Source organism: Triticum urartu, chromosome 6A (genome assembly GCF_056163025.1).
Source record: "Triticum urartu cultivar PI428250 chromosome 6A, HENAU_Tu73, whole genome shotgun sequence".
Classification (NCBI taxonomy): Eukaryota; Viridiplantae; Streptophyta; class Magnoliopsida; order Poales; family Poaceae; genus Triticum; species Triticum urartu.
The window spans coordinates 107,519,837-107,532,621 of NC_141878.1; the positions used below are offsets into that span (position 1 = coordinate 107,519,837).

Sequence of the window (12,785 nt, forward strand, 5' to 3'; positions counted from 1 at the left end):
GCCATCGGGGATAACAAGATGGGGTTTTCATCATATTGCATGAGTCTATCCCTCTACATCATGTCATCTTGCTTAAGGCGTTACTCTGTTTTTAACTTAATACTCTAGATGCATGCTGGATAGCGGTCGATGAGTGGAGTAATGGTAGTAGATGCAGGCAGGAGTCGGTCTACTTGTCTCGGACGTGATGCCTATATACATGATCATACCTAGATATTCTCATAACTATTCTCAATTTTGTCAATTGCTCAACAGTAATTTGTTCACCCACCGTAGAATACTTATGCTCTCGTGAGAAGCCACTAGTGAAACCTATGGCCCCCGGGTCTATCTTTATCATATTAATCTCCTACTACTTAGTTATTTCCTTTGCTTTTTTACTTTACCTTTATTTTACTTTGCATCTTTATCACAAAAATACCAAAAATATTATCTTATCAGATCTCACTCTCGTAAGTGGCCGTATAGGGATTGACAACCCCTATTCGCGTTGGTTGCGAGGATTTATTTGTTTTGTGCAGGTACGAGGGACTCGCGCGTAGCCTCCTACTGGATTGATACCTTGGTTCTCAAAAACTGAGGGAAATAATTATGCTACTTTGCTGCATCATCCCTTCCTCTTCGGGGAAAACCAACGCAGTGCTCAAGAGGTAGCATTGATCATTGATCCCTTAGCCGTGTGCGGTGCCCCCCTCCACCATAATCCACCTCGGTCATATCGTCGTAGTGCTTAGGCGAAGCCCTGCATCGGTAGCTTCATCATTGCTGTCATCACGCCGTTGTGCTGACGAAGCTCTCCCTCGACACTCAGCTGGATCGAGAGTTCGTGGGACGTCACCGAGCCGAACGTGTGCAGATCGTGGAGGTGCCGTACTTTCGGTACTAGGATCGGTCGGATCGTGAAGACATACGACTACATAAACCGCGTTGTCATAACGCTTCCGCTTACAGGCTACGAGGGTACGTGGAAAACACTCTTCCCTTCTCGTTGCTATACATCACCATGATAGATTTTGCGTGTGCGTAGGATTTTTTTTTTGAAGTTACTGTGTTCCCCAACAGGGAGCACCTCAACTTCCCAGAGATCGAGAGTCGGGCGGAAGCGGAGATGCTTGTGCCGCAGGGCATCAAGATGAAGGAGATCCTGACGAAGAAGACGACGAAGAAGCCGTCGGTTGTCATCAGTGTCGGCGAGACTGACAAGGAGGCGATGGCGTGGATTGCTCGGGAGCATCCGGAGTACGTCCAGGCCGACCTGGAGGACTACTGGAAGCATGAGTCGGAGCAGAAGAAGAAGGGGGCGAAGAAGGAGGACGAGGCCGGTCCCTTGACGGTGAACTCCTGCGAGTCCTCTTCCTAGGAGGACTGGGAAGACTTCGAGGAGGAGGTGGAGGGGTGCGATGACTCGGAGAAGGATGAGTTCTGGGCGCAGTTCCGCAGCTCCGACGATGAGGAGTAGTTTATCTAGTAGTTTGAATAAGTAGTAGTTGAAGTTCATGTATGGAACTATGTTGAATTTGATGTTTGAACTATGCTGAATGGACTAGTAGTTTGTCGTTTTAAGAAATTTACATCTTCATTTTGGACCATCTATTGGAGTTGCTCTTTTGGACCATCAATTTGGAGCATCTATTGGAGTTGGGCTTTTTTCGGAGCTCCAAAACACACTTTTTGGCGGTCCAAATTTTACATCTCCGGTTTTGGACCGCCAAATTTTGGACCATCTATTGGAGATGCTCTAATAATTGGGGTAGTTTAGATGTAGTTTCAATAGCTTTCACAGGTTCATCAAGTTATTGAGGTTAAATCCCTAAACAACCAAATGGCCAGAAGACCCAAATGCTAATATGCCAACTAATGATGATGCACTGGCATGATTGGGCCATGACTATGAGTTAAGCTACATAATTGTTGGGTTGTTCAGGCATCTGGGCCTACTATTCATTAGTTGGGCTAAGAAGTCCAAACGAGAGCAATGGTATGGAAAACGCAGACGCATGTTTCTAATATGACTCGTTAACTTGTTTACTCCCACCTCGCCCGTGCAAGCAGCTCAGTTGTCCAGGAGAGCTACAAGATGAGGAGGAGGCCAGCAGTCTAAAGCATACCTTTCTCGACCTTTTGGCTAAGATCAAGTGTAGTATCTGTTCTTATCAGTTTAATATTTGATATGTGGGCCATGTGCCCACAACGATATTAAATTTATCTTTTGTGGGGGTGGGTCCACCACACTACCTTGCTAGTGGGGCCCTCATGTGTCGCTTGGGCGTTGCACTATTGCCCAGGACCCTGATGTCTACTACACAACCTTCTTCTTGTAGACGTTGTTGGGCCTCCAAGTGCAGAGGTTTGTAGGACAGTAGCAAATTTCCCTCAAGTGGATGACCTAAGGTTTATCAATCCGTAGGAGGCGTAGGATGAAGATGGTCTCTCTCAAGCAACCCTGCAACCATATAACAAAGAGTCTCTTGTGTCCCCAACACACCCAATACAATGGTAAATTGTATAGGTGCACTAGTTCGGCGAAGAGATGGTGATACAAGTGGTATATGAATAGTAGATATAGGTTTTTGTAATCTGAAATTATAAAAACAGCAAGGTAACTAATGATAAAAGTGAGCGTCAACGGTTTTGCAATGCTAGAAAACAAGGCCTAGGGTTCATACTTTCACTAGTGCAAGTCCTCTCAACAATAATAACATAATTGGATCACATAACTATCCCTCAACATGCAACAAAGAGTCACTCCAAAGTCACTAATAGCGGAGAACGAACGAAGAGATTATGGTAGGGTACGAAACCACCTCAAAGTTATTCTTTCCAATCAATCCGTTGGGCTATTCCTATAAGTGTCACAAACAGCCCTAGAGTTCGTACTAGAATAACACCTTAAGACACAAATCAATCAAAACCCTAATGTCACCTAGATACTCCAATGTCACCTCAAGTATGCGTGGGTATCATTATACGATATGCATCACACAATCTCAGATTCATCTATTCAACCAACACAAAGGACCTCAAAGAGTGCCCCAAAGTTCTACCGGAGAATCACGACGAAAACGTGTGCCAACCCCTATGCATAGGTTCATGGGCGGAACCCGCAAGTTGATCACCAAAACATACATCACGTGAATCACATGATATCCCATTGTCACCACAGATACGCACGGCAAGACATACATCAAGTGTTCTCAAATCTTTAAAGACTCAATCCGATAAGATTACTTCAAAGGGTAAAATCAATTCATTACAAGAGAGAAGAGGGGGAGGAGAAATATCCAACTATAATAGCAAAGCTCGTGATACATCAAGATCATGCCAAATCAAGAACACGAGAGAGAGAGAGAGATGAAACACATAGCTACTGGTACATACCCTCAGCCCCGAGGGAGAACTACTCCCTCCTCGTCATGGAGAGCACCGGGATGATGAAGATGGCCATCGGAGAGGGGTTGCCCCCTCCGTCAGGGAGCCGAAACAGGTCTAGATTGGCTTTCAGTGGCTATGGAGGCTTCTGGCGGCGGAACTCCCGATCTATTGTGCTCCTCGATGTTTTTAGGGTATATGGAGATATATAGGCGGAAGAAGTACGTCAGGGGGGCACGAGGGGGCCATGAGGGTGGAGGGCGTGCCCAGGGGGTGGGCGCGCCCCCCTGCCTCGTGGCCTCCTCGCAGGTCCCCCAACGTGCACTCCAAGTCTTCTGGGCTTCTTTCCTTCCAAAAATGAGTTCCGTGAAGTTTCAGGTCAATTGGACTCCGTTTGATTTTCCTTTTCTTCGAAACCCTAAAACAGGGTAAAAACAGAAACTGGCACTGGGCTCTGGGTTAATAGGTTAGTCCCAAAAATGATATAAAAGTGTATAATAAAGCCCATAAACATTCAAAATAGTAGATAATATAGCATGGAGCAATCAAAAATTATAGATACGTTAGAGACGTATCAGCATCCCCAAGCTTAATTCTTGCTCGTCCTCGAGTAGGTAAGTGATAAAAACAGAATTTTTGATGCGAGTGCTACTTGGCATAATTTCAATGTAATTCTTCTTAATTGTGGCATGAATATTCAGATCCATAAGATTCAAGACAAAAGTTTAATATTGACATAGAAATAATAATACTTCAAGAATACTGACTAAGCAATTATGTCTTCTCAAAATAACATGGCCAAAGAAAGCTATCCCTACAAAATCATATAGTCTGGCTATACTCCATCTTCACCACACAAAATATTTAAATCATGCACAACCCCGATGACAAGCCAAGCAATTGTTTCATACTTTTGATGTTCTCAAACTTTTTCAATCTTCACGCAATACATGAGCGTGAGCCATGGATATAGCACTATAGGTGTAATAGAGTGGTGGTTGTGGAGAAGACAAAAAGGAGAAGATAGTCTCACATCAACTAGGCGTATCAACGGGCTATGGAGATGCCCATCAATAGATATCAATGTGAGTGAGTAGGGATTGCCATGCAACGGATGCACTAGAGCTATAAGTGTATGAAAGCTCAAAAAGAAACTAAGTGGGTGTGCATCCAACTTGCTTGCTCACGAAGACCTAGGGCATTTTGAGGAAGCCTATCATTGGAATATACAAGCCAAGTTCTATATGTTGGAAATATGCCCTAGAGGCAATAATAAAATGGTTATTATTATATTTCTTTGTTCATGATAATTGTCTATTGTTCATGCTATAATTGTGTTTTCCGGAAATCGTAATGCATGTGCGAATACATAGACCACAACACGTCCCTAGTGAGCCTCTAGTTGACTAGCTCGTTGATCAAAAGATAGTCATGGTTTCCTGACTATGGACATTGGATGTCATTGATAACGGGATCACATCATTAGGAGAATGATGTGATGGACATCCTAAGCATAGCTCAAAGATCGTGTAGTTCATTTGCTATAGCTTTTCCGAATGTCAAGTATCATTTCCTTAGACTTTGAGATTGTGCAACTCCCGGATACCGTAGGAATGCTTTGGGTGTGCCAAACGTCACAACGTAACTGGGTCACTATAAAGGTACACTACAGGTATCTCCGAAAGTGTTTGTTGGGTTGGCACGAATCGAGACTGGGATTTGTCACTCCGTATGACGGAGAGGTATCTCTGGGCCCACTCGGTAATGCATCATCATAATGAGCTCAATGTGACCAAGTGGTTGATCACGGGATCATGCATTACGGTACGAGTAAAGTGACTTGCCGGTAACGAGATTGAACAAGGTATTGGGATACCAACGATCGAGTCTCGGGCAAGTAACGTACCGATTGACAAAGGGAATTGTATACGGAATTGATTGAATCCTCGACATCGTGGTTCATCCGATGAGATCATCAAGGAGCATGTGGGAGCCAACATGGGTATCCAGATCCCGCTATTGGTTATTGACCAGAGAGTCGTCTCGGTCATGTCTGTGTGTCTCCCGAACCCATAGGGTCTACACACATAAGGTTCGATGACGCTAGGGTTGTTGAGATATTAGTATACAGTTACCCGAAAGTTTTTCAGAGTCCCGGATGAGAGCCCGGACGTCACGAGGAGCTCCGGATTGGTTCGGATGTGAAGATTTATATATAGGAAGTCAAGTTTCGGCCATTGGGAAGGTTTTCGGGGTAATCGGTATTGTACCAGGACCACCGGAAGGGTCCCGGGGGTCCACCGGGTGGGGCCACCTATCCCAGAGGGCCCGATGGGATGAAGTGGGAGGGGAACTAGCCCCAGATGGGCTGGTGCGCCCCCCCATGGGCCTCCCCTGCGCCTAGGGTTGGAAACCCTAGGGGTGGGGGCGCCCCACTTGGCTTGGGGGGCACTCCACCCCCTTGGCCGCCCCCCCCCCCTTGGAGATTCAATCTCCTAGGGCCGGCGCCCCCTAGGGGGTCCTATAAATAGTGGGGGGAGGGAGGGCAGCCGCACCCTAGCCCCTGGCGCCTCCCTCTCCCTCCCGTGGCACTCCTCCCTCTCCCTAAGCTTGGCGAAGCCCTGCCGAGATCACCGTTGCTTCCACCACCACGCCGTCGTGCTGCTGGATCTTCATCAACCTATCCTTCCCCCTTGCTGGATCAAGTTGGAGGAGACGTCTTCCCAACCGTACATGTGTTGAACGCGGAGGTGCCGTCCGTTCGGCACTAGGTCATCGGTGATTTGGATCACGATGAGTACGACTCCATTAACCCCGTTCTCTTGAACGCTTCCGTGCGCGATCTACAAGGGTATGTAGATGCACTCCCCTCTCCCTCGTTGCTAGATGACTCCATAGATTGATCTTGGTGATGCGTAGAAAATTTTAAAATTCTGCTACGTTCCCCAATAGTGGTATCAGAGCTAGGTCTGTGCGTAGTTTCTATGCACGAGTAGAACACAAAGCAGTTGTGGGCGTGGATATTGTCAATTTGCTTGACGTTACTAGTCTTATATTGATTCGGCAGCATCGTGGGATGAAGCGGCCCGGACCGACTTTACACATACGCTTACGTGAGACTGGTTCCACCGATTGACATGCACTAGTTGCATAAGGTGGTTGGCGGGTGTCTGTCTCTCCCACTTTAATCGGATCGGATTCGATGAAAAGGGTCCTTCTGAAGGGTAAATAGAAATTGGCATATCACGTTGTGGTTTTGGCGTAGGTAAGAAACGTTCTTGCTAGAAACCTATAGCAGCCATGTAAAAAACTTGCAACAACAATTAGAGGACGTCTAACTTGTTTTTGCAGCACGTGCCGTGTGATGTGATATGGCCAAAAGGATGTGATGAATGATATATGCGATGTATGAGATTGATCATGTTCTTGTAATAGGAATCACGACTTGCATGTCGATGAGTATGACAACCGGCAGGAGCCATAGGAGTTGTCTTAATTTATTTATGACCTGCATGTCAACATAAACATCATGTAATTACTTTACTTTATTGCTAAAGCGTTAGCCATAGTAGTAGAAGTAACAGATGACGAGACAACTTCAAGAAGACATGATGATGGAGATCATGATGACGGAGATCATGGTGTCATGCCGGTGACAACGATGATCATGAAGCCCCGAAGATGGAGATCAAAAGGAGCAAATGATATTGGCCCTATCATGTCACTATTTGATTGCATGTGATGTTTATCATGTTTTGCATCTTATTTGCTTAGAACGACGGTAGCTTAAATAAGATGTTCCCTCGTAATAATTTCAAGAAAGTGTTCCCCCTAGCTGTGCACCGTTGCGAAGGTTCGTTGTTTCGAAGCACCACGTGATGATCGGGTGTGATAGATTCTAACGTTCGAATACAACGGGTGTAAGCCAGATTTACACACGCAATACACTTAGGTTGACTTGACGAGCCTAGCATGTATAGACATGGCCTCGGAACACGGAAGACCGAAAGGTCGAGCATGAGTCGTATAGAAGATACGATCAACATGAAGATGTTCACCGATTTTGACTAGTCCATCTCACGTGATGATCGGACATGGCCTAGTTGACTCGAATCATGTTTCACTTAAGATGACTAGAGGGATGTCTATCTGAGTGGGAGTTCATTGAATAATTTGATTAGATGAACTTAATTATCATGAACTTAGTCTAAAATATTTACACTATGTCTTGTAGATCAAATGGCCCACGCTAATGTTGCCCTCAAGTTCAACGCGTTCTTAGAGAAAACCAAGCTGAAAGATGATGGCAGCAACTATACGGACTGGGTCCGGAACCTGAGGATCATCCTCATAGCTGCCAAGAAAGATTATGTCCTAGAGGCACCGCAAGGTGATGCACCCATCCCAGAGAACCAAGACGTTATGAACGCTTGGCAGTCACGTGCTGATGATTACTCCCTCGTTCAGTGCGGCATGCTTTACAGCTTAGAACCGGGGCTCCAAAAGCGTTTTGAGAGACACGGAGCATATGAGATGTTCGAAGAGCTGAAAATGGTTTTCCAAGCTCATGCCCGGGTCGAGAGATATGAAGTATCCGACAAGTTCTTCAGTTGTAAGATGGAGGAAAATAGTTATGTCAGTGAGCACATACTCAAAATGTCTGGGTTGCATAACCGCTTGACTCAGCTGGGAGTTAATCTCCCGGATGACACGGTCATTGACAGAATCCTTCAGTCGCTTCCACCGAGCTACAAGAGCTTTGTGATGAACTTCAATATGCAGGGGATGGAAAAGACCATTCCTGAGGTATATTCGATGCTAAAATCAGTGGAGGGGGAAATCAAAAAGGAACATCAAGTGTTGATGGTGAATAAAACCACTAAGTTCAAGAAAGGCAAGGGTAAAAAGAACTTCAACAAGGACGGCAAGGGAGTTGCCGCGCCCGGTAAGCAAGTTGCCAGCAAGAAGCCAAAGAATGGACCCAAGCCCGACACTGAGTGTTTTTATTGCAAGGGAAGTGGTCACTGGAAGCGGAACTGCCCCAAATACTTAGCGGATAAGAAGGCCTGCAACACTAAAGGTATATGCGATATACATGTAATTGATGTGTTGTGACGCCCGGGTATTTAAGCTACAGTAAACCTCTGCTAATGATGCCACGTCACCTCGATTACTGTTGCTAATCTCGCGTTAGTTCGAAACAGGATCGAATTCAAATTCAAAATCAAGCAAACAATAAAAGTTTTCAAATATTAAAACTAAAATGTTCGGAGTGAGCCAAATAATGCATAAGTAAGTATGATGGAGAAACCACACCTTTATAAAAGTGTAAAATACTCTAAAATGTTTTAAACAGTAGCAAAAACAATTAGTTGAATGCCATTTCCAATAAATAAAATATTAAACTATTTTATTTTGTTGCCCAAACTTATGTGGCAGTAGCTATTTACTAACACTAAATTAAGGACTACTTTTAAGTTTATAAAACTAAAATAAAAGAGGAACTAAAATAAAACAGAAAACAGTAAAAGAATAATAAACAAAAATAGAACAAAAAGAAATAAAAACAGTAAAGGCCTCCCCCCCCACTAGCCCTCGGCCCATCCACATGCCAGGCCGGCCCATCCCCACTCCCATAACCCCCACCCCTCGGTCAAACCCTAGCCGCTACCACACAACCCCCCACCCATTCCCCCACGTCTCTCTTCCCCCTCCCCGATCTAGATCGGGATCGGGGGAGCGAACCCACGACCGCGCCCGAGCCCAACGCGCCCCCGCCGCTCGACGACGACGCCGGAGCCGTCCCTTGCCGCAGCCGCTCGTCTCCCCGTCGCTCGGCCGTCCTCGTCCTCCTCCCCGAACGGCCTCCACGAGCCCGCGTCACCGACTCGCCCGACCGCCACCTCCACGTCGCTGTCGTCCCCATCTTCCCCCATGAGCCCCGCTGCACCGTGCCCTACTCACCGTCGTGATCTCGCTCCCTCTCTCCCTCACTCGCGCGCGCTCGCGTTCGTCGCCGCAGCCCTCCGCTCGCGCACGCTCGCTCCCCTACTTGCTCGCGCGCACTCGCACACGCGCCCGCGCTTGCCCGTGCCGCCACCCGCCTACGCTGCTGCGCTGCCACCGCGGCTGCACCCCGCCGCCCCGCCCTGCCTCGCATCGGCCCTCACCCCGCTTCCCGCTCTGCTGCTGCCTTCCTCACCGCCGTCGCTGGCCGCCCCTAGCCTCGCCTCCGGTCGCCCCCGCACTCTCCTGGCCTCGCCACACGATCACGCGCTCGCGCCGCCCGCGACCCCCCTGCTGCTGCGTCCCCGCTCGACGCCCACGCCAACCCGACCGCCCCACTGCTCTGCTGCCGCGGCTTACCCCAGCCGCGGCTCTGCTTCGCCAGGCTCCGCCGCCCGCGCACTCCGGCGCCGAGCAACTCGCCCGGGCCACGCCCTGCCCCCGCTACAGCCGCCGGCTGCGCGCGCCCCTACGGCCTCTTACCGCCGCACCCCTTCCTGCGGGCGAGCACCCGTTCGGGTGCGCCTACGCCCGCCCCGTTTCACCAGCACCCGACACGCTAGGCCCCCAGGGGCCTCTGACAAAGGGGCCCCACCCCGCTGAACGTTTTTAGAAAAAGGAAAAAAAGAATTTAAAAATAATAAATAAATAAATATTAATTAATTAATTAACTTAATTAATTTTGTTTAGGTTAACCTAATCACTTAGTTAACTAATTAATCGTGATTAATTAGTCTTATTCAATGACGAACGGGACCCACATGTCTGTTGACCCAGTCAATAGACGGTTGACTGATGACATCATGTTGACATCACGCTGACATCATAATTACATTTTCTAATTAAATTAATTCTGTTAATCCAAAAAAAAAGTAATTAAAACTTTAAAAATTAATATAAAATAATCCGTAACTCGGATGGAAATACTTTATACATGAAAGTCGCTCAGAACGACGAGATGAATCCGGTTACGCAGCCCGTTCGTCCGCCACACATCCCTAACCTATCGAACGTGCAACTTTCCCCCTCCGGTTGATCTGTCCAAAAACACGGAACACCGAGAATACGTTCCCGGATGTTTTCCCCCTTCACCGGTACCACCTCGTACCGCGTTAGGTCACACCTGGCATCACGCTTTGTCATATCATGCATCGTCATGCATTTGTTTGCATTATATTTATTGTTTCTTCCCCCTCTTCTCTCGCTAGACACCGAGACCGACGCCGCTGCTACCCAGTACGACTACGGTGTTGACGACCACTCTCTCTTGCCAGAGCAACTAGGCAAGCCCCCCCCCCTTGATCACCATATATCGCCTACTCTCCTCTATACTGCTTGCATTAGAGTAGTGTAGCATGTTACTGCTTTCCGTTAATCCTATCCTGATGCATAGCCTGTCATTGTTGCTACAACTGTTGATACCTTACCTGCAATCCTAAATGCTTAGTATAGGATGCTAGTTTATCATCAGTGGCCATACATTCTTGTCTGTCTGCCATGCTATACTATCGGGCCGTGATCACTGGGGAGTTGATCACGGGTATATACCTATACTTTATACATGATACATGTGATGACTAAAGTCGGGTTGGCTCGAGGAGTACCCGCGAGTGATTCACGGATTGGGGGCTGAAAGGACCTTTGTCCCGACGGCCCTCTGGGTGGATCTCTGTGGCGGAGTGACAGGGCAGGTTGAGACCACCTAGGAGAGAGTGGGCCTGGCCCTGGTTGGCGTTCGCGGTGTCTTCAAGATAACACGTTTAACGAGATCTTGGTATTTGATCTGAGTCTGGCTACTGGCCTATACGCACTAACCATCTACGCGGGGACAGTTATGGGCACTCGACGTCGTGGTATCAGCCGAAGCCTTCGTGACATCAGCGACTGAGCGGCGCGCGCCGGGTTGGACAGCGTAACGCAACTTCCTTTGTAATGGAGGTTGCTAGGTCTGCTCACCGGCGGCGTTCGCAATGTGCAGGTGTGCAAAGGGCGATGGGCCCAGACCCCTGCGCCTTAGGATTTAGACCGGCGTGCTGACCTCTCTGTTGTGCCTAGGTAGGGCTGCGACGTGTTGATCTTCCGAGGCCGGGCATGACCCAGGAAAGTGTGTCCGGCCAAATGGGATCGAGCGTGTTGGGTTATGTGGTGCACCCCTGCAGGGAAGTTAATCTATTCGAATAGCCATGATCTTCGGTAACAGGACGACTTGGAGTTGTACCTTGACCTTATGACAACTAGAACCGAATACTTAATAAAACACACCCTTCCAAGTGCCAGATACAACCGGTGATCGCTCTCTCACAGGGCGACGAGGGGAGGATCATCGGTTAGGATTATGCTATGCGATGATACTTGGAGGACTTCAGTCTACTCTCTTCTACATGCTGCAAGACGGAGGCTGCCAGAAGCGTAGTCTTCGAAAGGACTAGCTATCCCCCCTTATTCCGGCTTTCTGCAGTTCAGTCCACATATAATAGCCTTATTCCAGTTGATACCAATGCATACATATGTAGTGTAGCTCCTTGCTTGCGAGTACTTTGGATGAGTACTCACGGTTGCTTTCTCCCTCTTTTCCCCCCTTTTCTATACCCGATTGCTGCGACCAGACGTTGGAGCCCAGGAGCCAGACGCCACCGTCGACGACGACTACTACTACTCGGGAGGTGCCTACTACTACGTGCAGCCCGCTGACGGCGACCAGGAGTAGTTAGGAGGATCCCAGGCAGGAGGCCTGCGCCTCTTTCGATCTATATCCCAGTTTGTGCTAGCCTTCTTAAGGCAAACTTGTTTAACTTATGTCTGTACTCAGATATTGTTGCTTCCGCTGACTCGTCTACGATCGAGCTCTTGTATTTGAGACCTCGAGGCCCCTGGCTTGTAATATGATGCTTGTATGACTTATTTTATTTGTAGAGTTGTGTTGTGATATCTTCCCGTGAGTCTCTAATCTTGATCGTACACGTTTGCGTGTATGATTAGTGTATGATTGAATCGGGGGCGTCACAAGTTGGTATCAGAGCCGACTGCCTGTAGGAATCCCCCTTCCACACTCCTTGGCCGAAGTTGAGTCTAGACATTAAAAAAACTTTTACTAACATGGTTGTGTGCCTTACGGGCCCACGTCGCCATCTGGGTGGTATTAGGATCTTTTACTCCTCGATCCTTACTCTGGGACTCTGACATCTCTTCTATTCGGGTTAAACGATTTTACTAACTCCAACTCTTGGTTCTCGTAAATACTTTCTTCTGAAGAGCCCTTTCATTCCAGATGATGATCTGCTTCACCAGAAGATTCCGAAGATACTCTCTGTTATTCCCTCGAGACCTTATGCCCACCACTTTTGCCATTCCCGACCACCGGTAAATCCTTATGGATAACTACATATACTTGATGTTCTTACATTCAACCC

At 47.7% G+C, this 12,785-nt stretch overlaps 1 non-coding gene across 1 annotated transcript; it reads left to right on the forward strand.

Moving 5' to 3' along the window:
- Window positions 1-2,104: 2,104 nt before the first annotated feature.
- LOC125517841 (U2 spliceosomal RNA) lies at window positions 2,105-2,303 on the forward strand. Its single transcript, XR_007287841.2, has one exon. It is a non-coding gene; the product is annotated as a U2 spliceosomal RNA (small nuclear RNA).
- The last annotated feature ends 10,482 nt before the right edge of the window (window positions 2,304-12,785 follow it).